The sequence below is a fragment of the Mustela nigripes genome, chromosome 3 (assembly GCF_022355385.1).
Source record: "Mustela nigripes isolate SB6536 chromosome 3, MUSNIG.SB6536, whole genome shotgun sequence".
Lineage (NCBI taxonomy): Eukaryota > Metazoa > Chordata > Mammalia > Carnivora > Mustelidae > Mustela > Mustela nigripes.
In genome coordinates this window covers 154,257,981-154,280,716 of record NC_081559.1, presented here as the reverse complement: position 1 = coordinate 154,280,716, position 22,736 = coordinate 154,257,981, and the positions used below count along the sequence as shown (strand labels likewise).

The following is a 22,736-nucleotide window of genomic DNA, read 5'->3' as shown; positions in this document are numbered from 1 at the left end:
AGCCAGAATATCCACGGCATAGATTTGTTTTAAATTCTGAATAAATCTGAATTTTAATTACCTTAACATATAGACCTCATTTTTCTTTTAAAGGAAATCACGTCAAACTACAATGTCTCTTCGGATGCACTGGTGAAATAAAAATGTTACTGTTTTTAAGACAATAAATATTTCAGCAGAAAAAAAGAAGAAAGGGAAGAAGGAGGTGAAGGAGAAAGAAGGGGAGTGGGAGGGGGAGGAGGAGGAAGAGAGGAAGAAGGAGAAGAGGAGGTAGAAGAAGAAGAGAAGGAGGAAGGAGAAAAGGAAGCAGCAGCTGCAGCAATAGAAATGTGAAAACCAGCAGTGGGCTTTGATTATCTTGGATCTCCAGGATTCTTTCTTCACCGAGAGTATTACAAAAAGAAAAGGAGCATTCTCTTACACTAGTCATTTATTATTTATTTTTGTGCTTTAATTATTTGTGGAAATTCCTGACAGCTTCTTATTCCGCTGGTTCTACTGACAGTCAAGTCTGCACATGAAGGAGGAGGACGAAACACCGGCTCGAGAGGAGAAAACTTAGCCAGCTGCCAAGTGGTTATGAAGTGCGTCGCTGCAAATTTAGAAATCATTTGATTTAAGAAGGATGATAGAAAAGAAAAAAGAAACAATGATGCTAATGACACAATTTGACCTCTTTTCTAAATGTTGTGAAAGTATTTTCTCTAACACTGCAACTCGGGTCTGTTCCTTCACTCTGCTCCAAGGGCCAAGCCCCAGCTGGCCAACTGTGACGGCAGGGGACACCTGGGTCTCCCTGGAGAGAGACAGCACGTGGTTCTAGAGCAAGGGCATGGCCGTGGGATAATAATAATGAGGAAAATGAATCTCCTAGCATGAGGAATTTTTGGAGTCCATTCATTCATTCTCATATTCCTTCATTCATTCACAAATATATAGAGTGTCAAGCACTCAATTAAGGATTAGATTAGGAGACTGAGTAATTTGTTTTGCAAGAGTGAACATTTGAACCAGAAGAATGGCTCTACAACCTTCCTCATTCCTATAAATGTGTTTGTCGAGATCAGAAAGAGTTTGTGTGTGTATGTTTGTTTGCTTCAATCCTGCCTTTAGTTTGGGCTTATTAAAGTGGTTTCCATCTTTGCTGTTTGTCTCTGTGTTTTTGTTTGTTTCTTTGCTTCTCAGGTACGGTTGATGATGTTCACCTATCCGTATATGAAGACTCATCCTTTCAACTTAAAGATCAATAGAACTCCGGGCGCCTGGGTGGCTCAGTGGGTTAGGCCGCTGCCTTCGGCTCAGGTCATGATCTCAGGGTCCTGGGATCGAGTCCCGCATCGGGCTCTCTGCTCAGCAGGGAGCCTGCTTCCCTCTCTCTCTCTCTCTGCCTGCCTCTCCGACTACTTGTGATTTCTCTCTGTCAAATAAATAAATAAAATCTAAAAAAAAAAAAAAAAAAAAGATCAATAGAACTCATTTGAGTCTTTGGTTGTTCAAGGTAAGACCTATTTTGAAGAACTCATCAAGGATTTTATGCTTCTGTTGTTATTTCTAGCAACCAAATGATATCTACCATTGCTGGAGGCCTATTCTGTTCCTGACTGTCCTAGCCAGTAGGTACTTTAAAGCCAGGATCATCACTCCTTGTAACAGAATAAAAAAGGGATTATTGTTATTCCCATTTGACAGATTTAAAAATTGAGGCTCAGTGAGATTAACAATCTCTCCCTCACAGGTTAACCACGGTGCAGGGTCTTAACATGTAGGACTCAACACATTCTTCAGAGTTTTCCCTATTTTGCTCTTCCCTTTCATAAAAACTTGACCTTAAGCACAATCGCAATTACAATTCCTCTAAATTTATACCAAAATGGGAAACCACTCTTGGTTTTGCCTTCTTTCATAGCAGCTCCCTAGAGGGTTTATTCCAGCAGCTTCTGACAATGCAATGAGCACAGGAGACAGGCATTATCTGCTCCCTGTGCGCATGCCCCGAGAACCTGAGTTTCCTCATTGCCTTGCATATCACACTCTCTTCTTTGAAGGGAATCCCATTTTCCCACTTGCATCCATCATTCATCTGTCATTCCATTCAACTGGTGAGGTTTTTAACTAGATGATTTTTTTTTTCTTTCTTTCTTGGCTAACCTTGTCTCTCAAGGTCTTTGCTCTGACTACAGTTTTAAAGCTCAGCTCATTTTCTTGCCCCCAGCTCACCCCCTTGGGAGTAGCAATTAACACAGGCACCTGTTTTGTTGGGTTTTGCTTTTTACATATTAAAGGGCAAAGGCAACCTGCTTGGGTTGGTCTGAGTTTCCTTTTGATCTTACACGGAAGCCACACAACAATATCCATCTGCACAACCGGAGCAGAGTAATTTAGGGATGGTGCATGGAGGAAGCGTGGAGGTGCTATTGCTTGGGTTTGAAGAGGGACTCATACAGTAAGAGCATGACCCCTCCTCAGACACCTCTAGGAGCAGCAGATGTACTGTGCTGGGATCTCACCTCCCTCTTCTGATGCAGAGGATGAAAGTGCCTCTGAAGAGGAACAAAGACCTGTGCTATCACAAAGCCTCGCATTTTCCCATTGTATTTGAGCTGAGTATATTGCTCTTTCGGTTTTGCTAAGATTACACAAAAATGTAATTACCACGACACTATTCACCTGGGAACTTAAGAAATGAATGCCAGTGCAGCTGCATTGGGGGAGGAAAGCTTCCAAACAAGACAGACACTTCCCCCCCTTAAACCAGAAATTCCACCTCTGTCAGCTGAGACCAAGCCAGGCAGAGCAGGGAAGGGTTGTGCAGTTTGCTCTGTTCTAGAACCCCACAGATGCTCCATACAGATGCACGTGTGGGTACATTTTATAGTGTGGGTTTTTGTGAACTCGGTGTTTTCCTTTCTACTTACACCCTATTTAGTCTGCCAGAAACCTTGTGAATACCCATGTATTTTTTGCACATACAATTTGGTTTAGGGCTAGGTTTCTTTTAAAATAGAAGTTGAATCAATGTGAGTTTGGTCCCAAATGAGAACTTAATATTTTGATTAATATGTCCTGCTTCCTATTGTGGCTCCATGCCTCAAACATTTCTTAAATGCTTCAGGCATACAAGAGATATTGTGGGGGGGGGGGTGTTTGTTATTATTATTATTATTATTATTATTTTAGTGAAGAAATACAATTAGAGTATGTATAACTCTAGTTATTTAACACCTGACTTTACCTCAATACCCATATCTAAACACTGGAAAGTTACGTGTGTTAGAAAAAAATCAAGACCTTTATGTGGCTTGTTCTAAAAAAAACAAAACAAAAACAAAGCTTATACTTGAGATTGGCAAGAGCAACAATGGGGATAGAGAATGAGGGGGAAATAAAATAAAATGGGAATATTTTAACAAATATTAGAGATGATGTCTAGCAAGCCGAGATTATAGAACCAGGCACGTAAGTTCTAGTTTAGGAGAGAAGAGAGAAGGGGTATTGCCATCACCTCCATCATTCATTGTGTATCCAAATTGCAAGACACTTGAAGATATGATATGTCACTGCATTTGAGGCTAATAACATACTCCATAGCTATGTAGGGGAGGTGATGATAATATTATAGGGAATGTGGTTTGGGGTCAACAAAGCCTCTATTGAGAGCCAGCTATGTACCAGGCACCACACTAGGTGCTGGAGATGCAGTGTTCAGAGGAAAAATCCCCAGGTCTGGGCTGTGAAGGCAGTTTGAAAAATACATGCCTCCAGTCTCACTCAAACCATAGCAAGGAGTCTTTTCTATAAACAGACGTAAGTCACAAAAATGCAGGGACCTAGAGAGAAGAGATGAGCAGTACAATATGGGAAGCCAGGAAGAATGTAGACCAGCAGTCTGTGATCTAAGAGACAGACAGCCAAGTCCTTACCTGAGAGTGGGTAACTGACATTGATCGTTCAAATGGGGCATGAACACACAAATCCATAGGCTTATGAGAAAGAGAAGACATCTCTTTTTCTATGGAACAAAGAAGTCCTGGCCCTGGAGGGTAGCTTGCAGCTTCCAGAGTCACCACTGGAGCTGCCCGAGGGCTCACTGTTCTTTAGTGAGCTGAACCAGTCCCATTGGACCAACCCCTTGCCTAGGGCCTGGAAATGGAAAGGAAAAGGAGCCAGAGAGAGACCAAAAAAATCTATCCCTCCTTTTGAAGATTGCCAAAAGTTTTAGAGAAATTGTTAGATTCTTCTTACAAGATGGCCACCCCCAAAATACTGGAATTTTACTCTCTGAGGGAGTAGAGTATCTCTATCAGAGTGCAGCAGATAGTGGCCATACTGAAAAAAGAGAAATTAAGTGCCCATATAAATGTTGGACACTTAATGAAGCCCTCTTCCTCTGCTCGGCTGCTAGATCATTTGCATCTAGCCTTTCACTCTCTAAGCAGGAAAGAGGTTACTTCTTTGGAAGTTCTAACCACCTCCCCTCCGACCCCACAGAACGAAAGTTATTGAAGCTGTGAATTCTTCAAGCGGTGTCTTACTCGCATATCTGGCAATAAAGCTCAAAGCCAGAAAGCTCTCCTCATGTCCTCAGGGCTTCCAGACAGCTCATTAATGCTCCATTCTTAATCATGAGCAGACAATCAAGAATAACCAGATAGTTGAAAGAAACATAAAACTAAAACAAACAAAAAGAAAAGTAAACAAACAAAAAAGCTACTTGGAGAAAACAGAGACTATGCAGGGAGAAAAATGCCAAGAATAAGAATAACAATAATGGGGGCGCCTGGGTGGCTCAGTTGGTTAAGCAACCGCCTTTGGCTCAGGTCACGGTCCCGGAGTCCCAGGATCGAGTCCCGCATCAGGCTCCCAGCTCCATGGGAAGTCTGCTTCTCCCTCTGACCTTCCCGCCTCTCATGCTCTCTCTCACTGTCTCTCTCTCAAATAAATAAATAAAAATCTTAAAAAAAAAAAAAAAAAAGAATAACAATAATGACTATTATTAATACCCTTTGAGAGACAAGAGAATATATCTTGAAACAAGAAGTGGATGTTATAAGAAAGGACTTGGGGGGGACTATTAGAATTTAACATCACAGCAAAAACAAAGCAAAACAAGAAACTTAATAGGGGGCTGAAAGAAAATGTTGGATAATTGTCACAAAAGTAAATTGAAAACTTCAAAGAGATTGAAAACAGTAGACAAAAGCTATGAATATTATTTTAAGAGTCTTCAAATAATTGGTTTTCAGAATGAAGTACAATGAAAACTGGGGAGAAATAGCATCAAAGAGAAAATTCAGAAAAATTTTTCCACAACTGTAAACCATATACCTTCGGAGTGAGAAGGCCCATGAAGGGCTCAAAAAAATAAAATGAAAATAGATCCATACCAAGCCAAATTACTGTAAAATTGCAGAACATTGGGAAACGAAGAGATAGTTCTCCAAACTTATCAAAAGAAAAATCAGGACACATATAAAGGACTGGTAATCTGGTTGGCATACTGTAGGAAGTAGAAAACAGTAGAGCAATACATTCAAAAGTCTGAAGTAAAGTGATTTCTAACCTAAAATTCTATGCCTAGCCAACCATTCAGTCAAGTCTCAGGGTAGAATAAAGACATTTTTAGACATGCAATACGGGAAAAAAAATGTACCCCCCTTGCAAAGAGTGAAAACTGTCAACGAATCTGGGAAGAAAAGGAAATCAGAAACAGAGAAAGAGAGAGACTCCAAAACTGGATGGAAAAAAAGATTATCTGGAGGGAAGAGAGAAACCACAGGAACCACTCATTCATGCCACCATAGTGTAATTCAAGAGGATTTGAGGGCTGTCACCCTACTTTTATCATCCTGCTATCTTTTTAATCTGACTAAACTACTGAAGGATGTGCTATTTTGAACAAGGGAGTAAAACCAAGAAGGTGAAAGCCCTAAGTCCAAGAAACGGGCCAAGAAACTTAGAAGGAAAGTAAAGGGAGTTCCAAGTATCAAAGAAAAATAGAGAAGAAAAATTTCAAAATATTATGTGGGTAGTTCAGATGAAAGAATCTCTTAAAGAAGGATTTCTATAAAAGAAAAAAATGTAACTCTAAGTGTCCTAACATTAAAGGAAATGATGCTTAGAGGCTAATAAAAAGTAGGGAAAGAATAATTGCAAATGGAGAAATTGTTAACCTTAGTAACAATAAAAAAAATTAGAAAGGAAACATAATCATATCACCATGCTCATTTGTGAATAATATTTACATAGACATAATAATGAATAATAAACAATGGATAATGATGTAATCAAAATTATAACATTACTATATGGGGAGGATGGGGTTGCAGGGTGGCTAGTCTGAGAAAATTAAATCTAGGATTCCGTAGAAAATATGTGGAACAAAGATAGCAATAGACACACGTTATTTAGAAATACAAGGCTGTGTAAATGCCAACAGAAACAGCTGAAAAAGACAAATCCAGCTGCCAGTCAGAAAGGGTCTGGGTGATAATAAGGCACGGTAGCTGGGGAACCCCTGTACTTTATTGGGAACCTTGAAGTATTAGTTAGATTTTTAAACCATGGGTATATATTATGCAGATGAGAATGTTTTAAATCATTTAATATCTAGCTTAATCACCATTGTATCTCCAGCACCCAGTACTTTCCTAAGTATTTCCTGAAAATGAAAACAAGGACAAGTCCCAGTCCTATCCTGAAGGAGTCTTCATCAGAAGAAATGATTCCCATGGAGAAAAATTGACAGAAAGTGGCATACTTGTAGCCACCTCCTCTGAGAACCATCAGGACCACTGGCTGAGTAGAGCTGAACCCTTTCCTTACCTGCCTTGAGTTTCCGAGGCTCTAGAAACAGCCACTTTAGTAGAGAGGTAAGAAGTCATCCCAGTCATGGCAGGGGCCAGAGTGCATATCATCCAAATGCTGACCAGCTTTATGTGTCCTGCCCATCAGCACACTATTAGAAACCACAGTGTGTGAAGACATGCCCTAGATTTCTCTAGAGCCATAGAATGAAGGGGGAGGAATGGAGCTTTGAAGCAAGACAAACCTGCATCATCATGGGAAAGCCATTCAACCTCTTTTTGCTCATTTTCTCAACTTTGGAATGAGAATAATAATAGCCCCTGCCTGGCAAGAGGTTCTAAAAGAGAAAATCTGTGAAAACACCTTGGTGTAGAGCAAGAATTCGGGGTTGGTGAGCTGTTATCACTCCGGTTCGACCGGAATGAAAGCTCCCCGAGATAGACAGTTTTGTCTGTTTTGTTCTCCAGGACCTAGTACGGAGCCTGGCACATAGTTGCAAGACAGTGAGTATTGGCTCAATGAGTGGATGAACTATTGCTTCCAAAGGAACAGCATTGTTGGACAGTGGACACATAGCTCCACCATCTAATACAGCATCCTAGGTAAACACAGTATGGGGGGAGTCAATTTTCCTCCAAGAATCACACTGGGTATCTGCAGAGAAATGCCTTGTCCAATTATAAAGCAACTCATTGCGAACATTCCAACTTTGAGGGCCTCTGACTTGCAGCATGGTAGGGGCTGAGGCAAAATGAAGAGCTCACCAAACCGCCATCTCAATCGTGTCCCACATGTCCTGGTGTTCTGTTTTTCAGGTCTGTCCCCTTTGCCCTCCAAAGCAGTTTTCACAATCTTTAATGACAATCCTCTCTTATTAGTAAGATGTTTCTTATCCTTGATACATTTTTTTTTCCTCAGCATCAATGTGAAGATACACATTGACTTCTACAATTACACCTGCCAAGCTTGTTGTCGCTCTAACAGGACCCATGTCCCTGTGTTTCCTCCTCCTGCGGCAGGTGTCTATGCCAGGAAAGCATCCTTTTTGACGAGGAAACCATTCAAGATGTTTAGGCACCTTTAAAAGAGTGGAAAGCATTCTTCTCTGGAACAGTTACTGTATTACTCTACCCACAAAATCAGATTTTAATAAAGAAAAGACCAAAGCAGCTTAGCTACTTTTCTAACTCTTTTCTGATCCCCCTCTGTATTCCTTCCTTTTAAATGTATCCTTTCTGCTGTCCATGACCATCTGGAGAACATAAACAACCATTTTAGAACCCAGATGCCCAGCCACTGAGAATTCCCTAATTGAGTTATGCTGCAGTCAGCTGCGCGGAACCACACCCACAGCCTTGGCACGCTCCACAGGCCTGCTGTAGAAACTCACAAAGATTCTGAGGTTTCCAACTGGGAGGTGTGCTGCTTCAGGAAATATCTGTTCTACCCTCCCTCCAATTTCCCATTTGCTGGCATTTTTCATTGATCTTGGAAAACACATGGCCAGCATCTGTCTGTGAATAACTATTTGTCATTGTGTAAAACATCTACGAGACGTTCTGCTTATAGAGATTTCTGCAAAACAAAACACAGACTATGCCTTTTTGGTGGAATCGTTTTTTCAAGCCAAGTTGTGAAGCAACTACCATGATATTAGGGCGGAGATAGGTATCTTGATCTCACCCAGCGTAGAAATGTTCTTTGTAAATAAACCTAAATGCGGAAATAATTATTTCTAGCTTGTCGTGGTCGTTGTTACTCACAGAGAGAATTCTCAAGCACTGCCTCATTACGTTCTCATTCTAACCTTTAGATCTGGGCATTATTATCCCACTTCACTGTTGAAGAAACTGAGGTCTTGTGGGGGGTGGGTAAGAGAATGAGTCTGTAATTAAAATATTCTAAATCCAAATACATAATTCACTATTTTTATTTTTTTTAAAGATTTTGTTTATTTACTTGACACAGAGAGAGAGCATGAGCACAAGGGGCACGGGCTGGCAGAGGGAGAGGGAGAAGCAGGCTCCCTGCTGAGCAGGGCTCTATCCCAGGACCCTGGGATCATGACCTGAGCCAAAGGTAGGTGCTTAATGGACTGAGCCACACAGTGCCCCTAATTTACTATTTTTAAATTGAAGCCACACACTTTCAATAACTTGTTTCTTTTTTATACATATGTCTATTCATTCAACAAACCTATCCCATAGAATGATGTTAATAGAATCAAATTTCACAGTGAGGCTTTCTGGTAGTTGTAATCACAATAGGTGAATTCTCAGAATATTTTATGTATGATCAATTTTGAGGGCAAAGATGAAGAGAAATAATAGCAATACATCATTTAATGATCATTTAGAAATAGCTCACAAATATTCTTTCTTTTAGTGCGTTCAATAAGCATTTTTAAGTGCCTAACAGGTGTTTGATGGTGGTTCTAGATGACCATATAAGAAACAGATTGGCCCTTGTCTATGAGGACTTGTTGGAGTTGAATTGTGATAATAACAAATATAGACTGGGTCTTCATCCACTGTTTCTGGCACATTAGCTCCTAAAGCCCTAGCCATTTCATATGTAAGAACCATAAAGGCATCTTTTGTTATAATATTTGGTCTTTTGTCATCAGTTCCTGAAATAGCTACAGGGCCAGCAAAGTGAAAGGAACGTCTTGTTATTCACACCAAACCCCTTTCAAACACACCTGAGTTTATGTTAATAAGGCAACTTTTGCAAATCTCCTAAGGATGGGGGCTGCTTTGCCAGGGAACCAACCATGATTAGAAGACTGGGACTCTCCGTCCCACCCCAACCCCCCTACCCTCCTACTGCCTCTCATCCCAGCCTTCCCAGCTCAGAGGGAGGGAAGAGGAGCTTGAGATCCAGTCAGTTGCCAATGACCAGTGATTTAATGAACCATATCTATGTAATGGAGCCTCCATAAGAACCCAAATGGAAGGAGTTTGGAGAGTTTATGGGTTGGTGAACATGTGGAAGTTCTAGGAAAATAGTGTGCCCAGAGAGGGCATGGAAGCTGTGTGCCTCTCCCCATATTCCTTGTCCCATACATTTCTTCCATTTGTTATTCCTGAGGTATATCCCTTTATAGTAAATCCCTAATCTAGTAAGTAAGGTTTTGTTTTGTTTTAAGATTTACTTATCTGAGAGAGAGGGAGAGAAGAGGAAGACATCGAGCAGGGGGAGGGGGGCAAGAGGAGAGAAAATCCTAAAGCAGACTCCTGCCAAACACAGAGCCCAACTTGGGGCTCAATCCCAAGACACGGAGATCATGGCCTGAAATCAACAGTGGGACGCTTAACCAATTGAGCCACCCAGACATCCCTAGTAAGGAAATTTCTTTCCTGAGTTCTGTGAGTTGCTCTAGCAAATTACTTGTACCTGAGGTGACATGTGTTGGTCAGACACACAGGTGCAACTTGCAGTTGGCATCTGAAATGGGGAGGTATTAGATAACCTGAGTATTCAAATATTTAAGAGTTTATTGGACAAAAATCAATCCCAGCTGGGCAGTACCCAACCAGAAGTGGTTAGAAGACTCATGAACAGGAGATAGAGGGAAGACTTACACAGAGAAGGTGTGGAAGAAAAGAAAGGAAATTATTTGATTGGCTATAGTTTAAATCTTAGTTGGCTGCTGATGATTGGTTGCCTGTAGGTTTCAATTTCATAACCTTGAGGCATTTACAGGCTTAGATGTTGATTTGCTTACAGGTCACGACCGCATTACGACCCTTTATTTAATTAATTTAATGGGGACAGGGGGCAGTCTTGTTGGAGTGAGTCCTTACCTGCAGGGAGACAGTGTCACATCTGAGCTAAGTGGTAGGACACCTCGTCAGTATCCGCTGAGAATCATGCGGTGGTGTTGGAAAACATACTGGACTAGAATAAGAGATGGACAGGCAAGAAAACCGGGATACACACCCTGTAAATATTCCGACAAAGTATCAGAGACCAGAAGTGGAAGGAACCAGCTGCCCCCGCAATAGGGAAAGCTTCACAGAGGAGGTAAGACCCGAATGGCTTTTCAAGGGGTGGTTAAAAGTTCTGCACACTCAGAAAAGTCAAAGGATCTCCAAGGATAGAAAAGAGTTTGTACAAAGGTGCAGAGACACAGAGGAACCTGGTGTTTGAAGCAGGGTGAGAAGTCTGATGGAGCAAAGGTCCTGGGGTATGGGGGCAGATTCTGGCAGATTAGGTCGGATAAATCACCTGGAGGTTATGTTCTATGCCATGAAGGCTGGACAACCCTAGGCAAAACAGAGAGCCACACACAGGTTTTAACAGAGAGGTGCCACAATCAGGTGCATTGTTCCAGAGCTACAACCCAATGAGAGAAGGAGGCAAAGACAAGACAGAAACGAGGAAGATGGAAATAGAGAAACTACTTTGATGAAAGATACAGCTTTGGCAGCTGTCATGGAATAAGTAAAGAAAGAAGGTGCTAGTCATTTTCCCTGGTTACTTACTGTGGTCTGTAAAGTCAATGTGAACACAAAATTAGCAAAAACTGAGACGTTGCTCCTGGGGGAGACATGTGGTTAGATTCCTTCGAGCCTCTTGTTATAACATTTTTGTCAACGAATCAATACATAACCTTGTTTAATGTGTGTTTCTAGTAGAGGTACCTTATTTAATATATCCTAATGATTTATTAACATCAAGCAGCCAACAGCATTATGCTCCATGCCTGAATGAAGCTTATCTAACACACGTATTTTCTCTGTGAGGCACATGACAGCCTTCTTGTCTAGAAATACTAGACAGAACTTGAGCACTCAGCACTGTGCTTGGGACCATTATACACAGACAACTTGCCAACAGAAAGCACAAAAATAGGGGCGCCTGGGTGTCTCACTGGGTTAAAGCCTCTGCCTTCAGCTCAGGTCATGATCCCAGGGTCTTGGGATGGGGCTCTCTGCTCAACAGGGAGCCTGCTTCCTCCTCTCTCTCTGCCTGCCTCTCTGCTTGTGATCTCTGTCTGTCAAATAAATAAATAAAATCTTAAAAAAAAAAGGCACAAAAATACAAAAAGCAACACTAAATAGACTGTGGAAAGGACACTTGCACACAATTCGAGAACCGAAACGGGAAGAGAGAGCATTGCTTTGTTCCACCTCGGCTGGAAACATAGGCAGGCATGTGGGTGACTCACATTTTTTGCCACTCCACCATGCATGTCTGTCATTAACCCTGAAAGCACCACAAGCATGTATTCGGTGGGGCAGGAGGGGGGGCAGTTATAAATAAATTCTAGCAAGAAGGTAAATTCGCAAATATGAAATCGGTGAGTAATCCATTGTACTTTAAGTCACCCAAAAGTGTGAGAAAGCCAGAAGCGTAAGCAGAGAATGCTGAAGGAGAGGGAGGGGGACTAGGTGATGAATGGCCAGGAACAGGTAGAGAGGGGAAAATGCCAAAGTTTTAGAGACCAGGCAGGAGAAGAGACTTGAGAAGTAGGATGTGTTCAACAATCTACAGGGCTACAAACTGTATGATAAGGCCAGAAAATGGGATTCAAATGTGTCTCTTCTACCATGGCAAACTTCGTGGGGGTGGTTCCAATTAAAGGAACAGGAGCCAGGGTAACGGGATCCTTGAAACGGGATCCCTGCTTGGAGCTGGTCATAGAAAGAGTGGTAAGACATCCACATTTTTAAGAGGGTTTCTGACTCTGGAGACACTAGGCGCGCAGGAAGAGTCATTCACTCCCTCAAAAATATTAATTGAGCATCTCCATGTGCCAGACATTACTAAAACACTGGGAACAGAATAATATGCAAAATAGGCAAAATCCTTGCCTGCATGGAGCCCTCATTCCAGTGTGGGAGATGGTCAACAGAGATACAAATAGATAATCTACTGTCCAATGCTCTAAGTGCTATAAAGAAAAAGAGAGTAATATAAAGGGAGAGATATTAGTAGAGCTTGCTATTTTAGCTAAAATGGTGAGGGATGAAAGCTGGGCAGAAACCCGAAGGCAGTGTGGGAGCGAATTACACACAGACCCCGAGGAGGAACACACCAGGTTGAGGGCGCCATGAGGGTGAAAGCCTTCCCTCCTGTAGGAAGTTCCTCCACGTGCTCCAGTAACAGCCAGGACACTGGGGTGGCTAGACGAGCTGAGCAGAGAGGAAGGTGGTAGAATCGAGAGTCAAGTAGATAAGCTATAACTACAGTAATTTAGTCAGCTCTGGTGGCTACAACAACATACCATAGACTGGGTGGCTTAAATGGCAGACATTTATTTCCCACAGTTCTGGAGGGTAGAGGTTCAAGATCAAGGCGCAGGCAAATTCAGTTCCTGGTGACAGCCACTTCCGGGCTTGCAGACAACCACTTCTCTCTGTGTCTTCACACAGACTTTCTTCTATGCATGCAAATGGAGAGAAGAAGATCTCTCTCTCTCCCTACCCCCACCATCCCTCCTTATAAAGGCATTAATCTTTTATAGACTCACTGTCATGACTTAATCTAAACAAAATTACCTTCTGAAGATCTTTGCTCCAAATACCATCACACTAAAGCTAGGCTTTCAGCCTATGAATCTGGAGGCAAGGCAGGGACAGAGACATTTCGTCCATAACATGCAGCAATGCAAAGAAAGGCAAGTGCTCCAGGAGTCTGGGTAGTAGAGGAATCGCAGAGAGCTGACACGGTTGGGAAGATTTCAGAGAACAAGTCAGATTTGAGCCAAGCTTTCTAAGAAGGATCTAAGCTATGTGCATAGGAGTGAAAGCGCAAACAACTGGACAGGGGGACAGGAGGGCTCATGAAGAGAAAAAGCAAAAGTAAGAACGTGCATAAAGCCAGTCAGCTGGCACAGACCATCAGTGCAGGGTGATTGGGCAGGAAACTTTGGGGGCGAGGTGGTCTGAATATGGAAAACCTTGAAAGTCGATCTAAAGGGCATCCAGAGTTTTGGGAATCGTGCCATGTTAGATGGCAAGCCGCTTTGGAAAGTTGAAGATGGTAGGGGCATGCGTCCAGGGTGAATGGACGAGAAGATACTCAAGAGGCAGGGAGACAAATTAAGAGATTATTACAGTAACCCAGTGACGAGCTGCTAAATTCTGTGACTAAGGTCCTGCCCCAGGAGTGGAAAGAGAGCTTCTTCCATTACAAGAGGACCCTGGCCAAGTTTAAAGACTTGCCAACAGGGCTGTCTGACTGAAAGGACGGTGGCATCACTGACACAAAGCCAGAAAACCAGTGGCAAGAATCAGCTTAGGGAATGGGTGAGGGCGACAGTTATGGCAATATGAGAAAATTCTAGGACATGGAGGTGGAGATGCCTGCTGCAGGAGAAGGGGCAGCATGGAAGTTCAGGACCTAGTTAGAGATCAGAAGATAGGGTGAACATCTGGTCTGATTCACTTGAAATAAAATCCCACCCCGAGCATAGTAACTGAAACTCTACAATAAATGACTGCCAAATGAATCAGAAGAAATCCCACCACGAGCTGGTGCTTACTGTGAGGAAGAGAAGTGGGGGCAGGGGGAGTCCTGAACTTCGGAACGTGACAGTATTTGGTAGAAGTAGAAACAGAAAACCAAAGGAACAATCACAAGGTTGTCTAGACATTTCACAATATTAGGCTAAGCTCATTTTAGAAAAGTACCAAGAGGACAGGAATTCCCAGTGGAAATGGAAACTTACAAGTATAGAAGCTACACCTGGGTCCACAGAGAACACGTCCCATTCACCACCTGGCTGCTTGGGACCCACGAGTACAGGTTGAGGAGAGGTCACAGTGGGAACACAGGAGGCTTTGCAGCTCCCGGGAACAGGTGAAAGGGGTGAATTCTTCTTAAGAAGGGAGTCTCTAAATAGCACCAGAAGAACCGCAAGCTGTCTGCCCCGCCTCCCCCCCCGTGAATGCAGGGAGAATTCTACATAGCTCTTACACAGCTTTATTTAGGACTGGAGGGGAGCCAACTGTCTATTGTTCAAGTTCACATTTTAGCTGATGATGGAAATTCACACATTCTGTACGAGGCCATCCTGAGGAGCAGTCCTCAGTGTGGGACTTTGGCAAAAATACTACATTGTAGGACAAACATGCTTTCCAGAGAGGCAAAGATTTTTAAAAACAAACAAACAAATCAGCCAGCCAGAAAATGGATCTTTGTTTTAAGTGTTTACCACAGGGAAGATGTCTGCTGAAAAGTTTGAGAGTAGCGATAAGCATCATTTCTCCCATTAATTATTGTGTTAGATTAAAAGAGAAAACCCACCACACTCTCCCGGCATTTTCCTATGATTATAGGAGGGGTCCCACCTTGCTCTCCATAAGCTGTGATTTCTTTAAAACCTCAGAATCTTGAAAAGAAAAAAGAGAAACCTCCACTATCAAAGTGTACTAACACATCTTGAAGTCCAACATGAATTTGGGAAGGAAAAGGTAATAGCTATGTGACCTTTGACAGGTGCTTAACCTCACACAGCTGTGTGAAATAAGGCCCTCACTACCTCCAGGGGTATGGCAAAGATAAAATAAAAGGTTGTACACTGTCATCTCCATAGGGAAACTATCCCTCCCTATCCCATCTGCAATAGATGGCTAGCCACTCTGTATAAATCATTCCGCTTCAAGTCTTTACCGAGCATTTATTACAATTGATTACTATTACTATTTATTATCTTTGCTGACTTATCTGCTTAACATGTGCATCATCTGAGCAGATATTCCATGAGAACAATGACTGCGTCTTTCCACTGTTCTATCCCTAGTGCCTACAACAGTGCCTGGCATAGAGTAAGTGTTCAATAGATATCCAGTGAATAAATGAAAATGGGTGGCTCGTTAAATACTGGTTCTCTTCTTTGCCCCCCTCCAACCCCTCCCAAACTCACATGGAAAATATACAGTTTATTTTCAGAAAAACAGATCTAACCTTCCAAATGGGATCATTACATAACTGGGAGACACAGAGGAGGATCCAGGGGCTGGACCCTTGCCACCAACGTTGAATTTACTGTCTTACATTTGCCTTATGTATCATTTGAGTTGCTGGAGCAACTCCTCCCCTATTTATATTAAATGAGATAATACTTGCACCCAGGATGATCTGGATCCATAATATATTTTGTATTTGAAATAAGAAGCTAATAAGAAAAACACCCAGAGGAATCTCAAAAACTCTTGATTCCCACAAAAATAAAATAAGAAATAGGAGCCAGAACATTCCAGTGGACTTCAGGGCTGATGCCTGATTTCATTAAGCATGACCTGATTTCTCTGAGTTCCTAGAAAATTACTATTGTCATAGTACTTCTAATATCTTTTAGTTCATTCTAAGAAAACCTCCATAGAATTCTACCATAGATTTTTTAAAAGTAAATCTTTGAGATGACAGCTCATAGGGTATTGAATTCAAAATACTCTAATCTTTTCCCAAACTCTGCTTTGTGTGAAGGGGTGTGGGAAGCAAAACCTTAGACTCTCAATTCAGTATATAAAATTTCCCAGCACTTCATTCTGAGAGGATAATTTACTAAAACTCATTAGCTTTTAAAATATTATACTTGTTCTAATTTCTATGCAACATACTGAACTATGAGCCAGTTCAAATAAGATTTAAAATAGGACTCCATTTTCTTTGCACATAACTACTCTTAATTGTGTAGAACAAATTTTACTGCTTTTGCCCAATTAAGACAAAAGGTAGAAAGGATAATTAAAAATAAATCAAAACAATCAAGTGTTACATTTGTAATTTCCCTTTACATGGTGTTTGGGGTTCACTTTTGTCTTGTTTTGTTCTTGTTTTTAATTCAGTTTTGGAGGAATTATGAATTTAAAGGAACACTCTCAGGTTAAGAAATGTTACACAGGTTTCTCCAGAGAAGAGAGACTGGTTTGTCTCAGAGAGTGAACCCTGCCCGCTGGGAGGAGAGGAAATCTGCTTCTCTTTTCAGCTCAATTTACAAGTAGCTGGGGTTGTTTCCTCACCGGTAAAAGGAGTTATGTAGACAATCACAAAATTCCTTATACTTTCTAAATGCTATGAGTCTACATATAAGGATTTTTAGTTAGCTTCAGTTGGAACTGTAATTTTGATTTGTAACAAATTCTTCTATGGGATTATTACTTTGGGTCATTTCAATATTGAGAAACATAGTCTGAAACCTATCAGCCATTAAGACTTTGGAGTACAACCAGAGTTAGACTGTTTCCTTTAAACAAAGTTAAATCTGCTTTTCTATTAAAGAATAATGAGAGACTGGGAGATTTGAGAATTCACTTATTAAGTAACCACTCTCAATAATATTATATGCTGGTTTGAGTCTTTACATTTCTACTTACTAAAATTACTCTCCCATGTTAACAAAATATCTTCATAATATTTTCTAATGATGACTTAAAGTCTTTATGGACTCTCCCTTTTCCAAATCTGAGTATTTAGAATGATCCTTCTTTTTAAATCTTATAAACAATACAGCAAAGAACATCTTTCCCACAAATTTTTAGCTTGCATTTCCATTTATTTCCATGTAATGACAAGCATGAGGGGCAGTTACAAAGTCTTATGTAAAAAATCTATTTTCACTACTACTCTTTGGAATGAATAGCATTAAAAACATATTAGAAATGGAAAAAGACAGTATGAATTACAAGTAGATTTCATTAATATAATAATTATTTAGAGGAGGACCCATCACATGTAAGACATATTTTATCTCAGTCTGTGCTTCACTCAGATGCCCAAAGGATAGAAGCCTGCCCGTCCCCTTGTCTGTTTTACTCTCTCTGGATTTTTCAAGATGACAAAATAAGTCTTGGATCAAAACATAATATTTTGAAAGAATTGTGTTCTGAGCAGAGCCGATGACAAATACATTGGATTCTATAACTATGTGAAAATGGTTTTTGAAAATGTGTGTGTGTGTGTGTGTGTGTGTGTGTGTGTATCCATATCCACTGAATAAATACCCTGAGTAAATTAAATTAGGCTAGAAGCAAATACTACAGAGGCTCAAGTATATTTTTTATAAGTGGTTAAATATGTATGTCCCTGCTTCATAGTTAATATTTCAGAAAGGATCGGATGACATTTATTCACAAAACAATTGCACAAAGTAATAAACACATGTTAAGAGAGAACTTTTACACAATTCCTAATTGTTGGTAAATAGATACTAGAAATGGCCTTGAAGAAGGTTATAATAAGCAAGACACCCAAAAGACCCAGAGGCTACCTACATATAGCTTCTATTTTCCATTGAATGGATTCATCTTTCAGGGTTTTGCTTGGCCATATATCTGAATACTATTGTTGTGACCATCAATAACATCAGTAATCATTTCCAAAAATAAAATGTCAGAACTCATATTTAATATCTCTTTCTGGACTCTAACAATTTCTATTGAAATTGCAATTCACTTTTTTACACTAAAGGTTTTTTCTGATGATAAAAGGAGTAAACCCACATTTAAAAATTTGTAAATTATAAAAATGCATAAAGAAGAAAGAATGGGTTACCCACAATAGCACTGCATAGCGATACCCTTATAAATGTTGTTTCATAATTACTTCTTGTCTTTTTTCTCCAGGTTTCTTCTTTTGCTATTTATATGGCAGCATGTCTTCTGATTTCTTTACCATCTATTCTTCTTTTAATATTTATAATCACACTGTACATACAATCTTGTGTGCTGCATGTTGCTTAATGTTACTGATTATTAAAAGCATTTTCATGTCATTAAAGCACTCTTCATTTTTAATTACTACATAAATATTCCATTGTGCAACTGTACCATAATTTACTTCCTCCAATTCAGGATATTTAAGGAGATTTTATTTTTCACTGCATAAATAATTCTGCAATAAACAATCTTGCTTCCAATTTTTTTCTTTTGCAGTTCTTATTTCCTAATGATAGATTCCTATAAGTGGAATTAATGGTCATAAGGTATAAATGTTTTAAGCCTTATCAAACAAATTGTGGTAGCTACTAATTTACATGATTAAATTTTAATGAAAATATTGATTATAAAATCTATACTAAATATAAAAAATAGTAAATGTTAACAGATGTCATTTAGTAGTTTGTACAGTAAGGAATCCCTCGATATCAAATTTACAGAAAATTTCAAATATTCCTCCAATTTGCATCCCGATAAAATACCTCGTGAGTGACAGCTTTCATCTTAAATAAGAGATCTCATACCCATGGATGGCCCAGGTTGATATAATATGTCCTATACATACAATATGTCCAATAAGTTGGTTGCTTGGAGTCCCTTGAAAGATTAGAAAAAAATAAAAAACAAAGACTTGCCATATCTCATCATTAAACTGTTATATTTCTATGAAGGCATACTTATCGTTTTGGAGAGATATATTAGACACATTCAATAAAGTCAATTGTTTCAAGATGTAAAAAACAAAAAAAAACCTTCCAGTTTTCTTGTTTCTCCTCAAGCAGCACAGAGCTGAGCATGGAGGACAGAACAAGAGTGCACTTTTATGGAGGAGCTGGAGGGCTAAGGTAAGCAGTGATGCTTAGGTACTAGAGTCACCTGGATATTAATTCAAGTCCAGATAAAATTTTATACAAATAGATGCATCTTTATTCTTTTAAGAAAACAAAATGATGCTCATCCCTAAAATTTTATCTATGAAGAAATGCCTTTTTTGACTTAAGTTTGACCTATTTTAGAGTGGCTCATCTTCTCATCCTGCAAAAAATATTCAGCTCATAATTATAAAATTATATGCCCTTTTCTTCAGTAATCATCAGCATTGTGTATTACTTAAGTGGACGGGAGTCAAATTACCTGGGTTCAAATCTCAACTCCAACATTTACGATGTGGGTGAGTCACAAAGTGAGTCACTAACTGCTCTCTGCCTCAGTTTTGCCATCTTTTAAACAGATATAATAATGGCACCTACCTCTCAGATTACTGTGAGAATTAAATGACTTAATAATTATAAGGTGCTTAGACCACTTTGTTCACCTGGCACATGGCATTTGGTGTTAGCAATCATCATCAATGCCACCAGATGTTACAGAGTATAGGGTTCTAGGGATACAACACATGTGATATACAAAGAACATGGAAGCACAGTGGTTAAGGCATATAATAATATGGTACGGCATGTACTAGGTAAGAAATGAATATTAGAGGTAAAGGAAATTACAGGATTGCCGTGGAGGAAGCGATTATTAAAGTAGAGTGTTAAATGAGTGGTCTCAGAGAAAAGGTAGGACCCATGCAGTACTTCCAAGAAGAGGGAGGACTTGGCAGAAGAGTGGAGGAGCCTTTTACACAAAAGATAAGTTGAGAAGCTGTTGATATATTCTGGGAACAGTTCTGGGACCAGTCAAGCTATCATAAAAATGGTTCTTCTAGAAAGGAACCAGGAAGTGAAGGGTCTTAAGTAGTAACCTCCTCAGAAATTTGATTGCCTGTAAGAACCTGGAAACTACTGAGGATTCAGAGAAGGACAAATGAAAGCAAAATGAGAGATTAGTCCATCCCCAGTTTTCAAGATGATTTATATTGGGAGATATCAGAGATTAAAAAAAATAAAATAAAAACTTCATCATGAGGCTATTAAAATAGTCCCCCCCCCAAAAAAAAATTCTAGGATATTGCATACTAATAGAGATCTGGTAATTCATACTCTTACTTTCCAGTAATTCTTTTTTCTCTTTTTGAATTGAAACATAGAAATAACCTTGTCTGGCCTAGTCAGTTGAGTTTAGTTTTAAATTTTATTGTTTTTGTTGAGAGTAGAGTTCCAAAAACTTGATTAACTCTTCATATAAATGAAGAGCCCTTATTCTACCAAGAGAGAATAAGAACTTAAGGGTCTTGACATGTGTAATTTAAGAATTCAGATATCTAACAATAGATATCTGGTGTGGTTCATCACATCAGATGATTTGTGGTTCAGTAGTTATTGGCACAAATACACTGAGTCTAGAGTTATAAGAGTTCTTTCTAGGCTTGTCAAAATTGGGGGGGGGTAGATAAACAGAGTCTACTATTTGGTTAGCAGATGATCCACAATGTTAAGATGTTGGAGGTTGCTTTTGAATTTTCAGATGTCCTTGGGAAATTTGAAACATATCTCATGGTATTAAAACACGTCCAATGAAGAGATAGTTCCAGGAGACTATGGAGCATTTGTCTTTGCAGATCTGAAGGAAACAATTAGCAATCAATCATCTTTTTCTAAATATTTATATATTTATTTTAAGGAAAGAGAGAGCATAAGCAGGAAGGCAAAGGGAGAGGGAGAATCTGAGGCAGTCTCCTTGCTCTGCTGTGGGACTTGACCTCATGACCCTGATATCAGGACCTGAGCCAAAACCAAGAGTTGGCCGCTTAACCGACCACACCACCCCAGTTTCCCCAGTTTTTTCTTTCTGATACAGAGGATGTGGTAGGGGAATGTAACCTTTTATGACAATTCTGAAAATAAACCCTGGCCAATGTACCTAAACAGAAAAAATAAAGTAAAATATTTATGGACATAAGAATATTAATTAAAATATATACAATATGCTCTGCTTGATTTTATTGGGGTTGCATGACAGAAATTGCCTTTTATAAAATATTTTTTCCCTGAAAAGTCTATCATCTTAAAAATATAAAGAGATCAGCATAGAGGAGGTAGGGAGACATGTCTATTTTCAAGCCAAAAAGAAGCCTGTAGGTACAATTCATTCTGTAAATGAAATGAAAGGTTATTTTTTAAAACTTCTGTTATTGTGCATTCAAATGCTCTACCACTGAGCTATACCCCCGAAAATCTTCTGTTATTGTGATTGTGCCATATTATGAGAACTAGCTGCTGAATTACCAAGTGACCCTGGCAAGCCTCTTCAAGCCACTGAACCTCAGTTTCCTAATTTATAAATGAAGTTTAAAAACAACAGGAGTGTGGATGAGGGCACCTTCCCTCAAATGCTTATAAGGCTTTTTGCAAAATATAAAATGTTGGTAATCACTTCCCTAGCAAGGACTCACTTGTTATAAAATGATGTGGCTTGCTCAGTTCTTGGGAAAGCTCTCCGGCCAAGTGGTATTCTCTTCCCTGAAAGCACTGTGTGTTGAACAGCATCCTCCCTTCAACGAGTAGAGTCTGAAACCAAACGCAAAGGTTCAATTACTGTGAGACTTCTCTTCCAGGGTGAGCCTGTATTGGCTCCGATAATAGGAGCCCCAATTAAGCTGCAATCCTGAGGATATATTTATGTTTTGCTAATATGGAAAAGTCTGTGAGGGGCTGTGGATGCCAGCCATTGCCTGAGTCTGAGAGGACTTAATCTCTTAGATCATTCTCTTTATTTTCCATTTCCTTTTCTCCCCATCTAGCATTTTTCATCATTCTGCGAAGCCCCCCTCGACTCTACAAACTAACACCAAGCCCCAGAGTTTCCTCTTGATGAAAGCCCTGATCGTCCAACCTCGCTCTACATTTTCAGTCTGCCAGTTGCTAACATATTACATGACCAGCTGAGCCTCTGAGCTAGAATAAACAGAATGCACTTTAGCATACAGGGATATTTTGCAAGAGATATATTCTCAAGTCTTGGAAACTTAACTGTGTGTTACCATATTGTCTTCCTTATGCTCCTTCTGTTTCTTAATTTCACACATCACTCCATTCTTTGAAGAAATTTTCCCCCAATGTGTTAAGAAACTGAGTCATGTCCTAAATTCTGTGAAAAAAAAAAAAAAATCAGGAGGGTGGGAGGCGGTTTCTATCTGCAAAGAGCAATCTTGTTTTCTCTCGGTAAGTTAGTCGACCTGGTCATTTCACATACGGGTTCGTGGACATAAAAGTGCTTTGAAAATTCCAGAGCCGCACAAATAATGTGTTATTCCAGGATTCCTTTTCAGTTAGCGGGCTAGAAATGGGTCATACGCCAGTCACGCCAGTCCCTTTGTAC

At 40.0% G+C, this 22,736-nt stretch overlaps 1 long non-coding RNA gene across 2 annotated transcripts in view; it reads right to left on the bottom strand.

The window, feature by feature from the left end:
• LOC132013197 (uncharacterized) overlaps positions 1-22,736 on the bottom strand; it is a 58,813-nt gene that overhangs the window by 35,828 nt on the left and 249 nt on the right. For both annotated transcript variants that reach the window (XR_009402913.1, XR_009402912.1), the window contains exons 2-3: positions 22,399-22,505; positions 21,811-21,925 (exon numbers count right to left, since the gene is read on the bottom strand). This is a non-coding gene — a long non-coding RNA (uncharacterized LOC132013197). The remainder of the gene's footprint in view (positions 1-21,810; positions 21,926-22,398; positions 22,506-22,736) is intronic.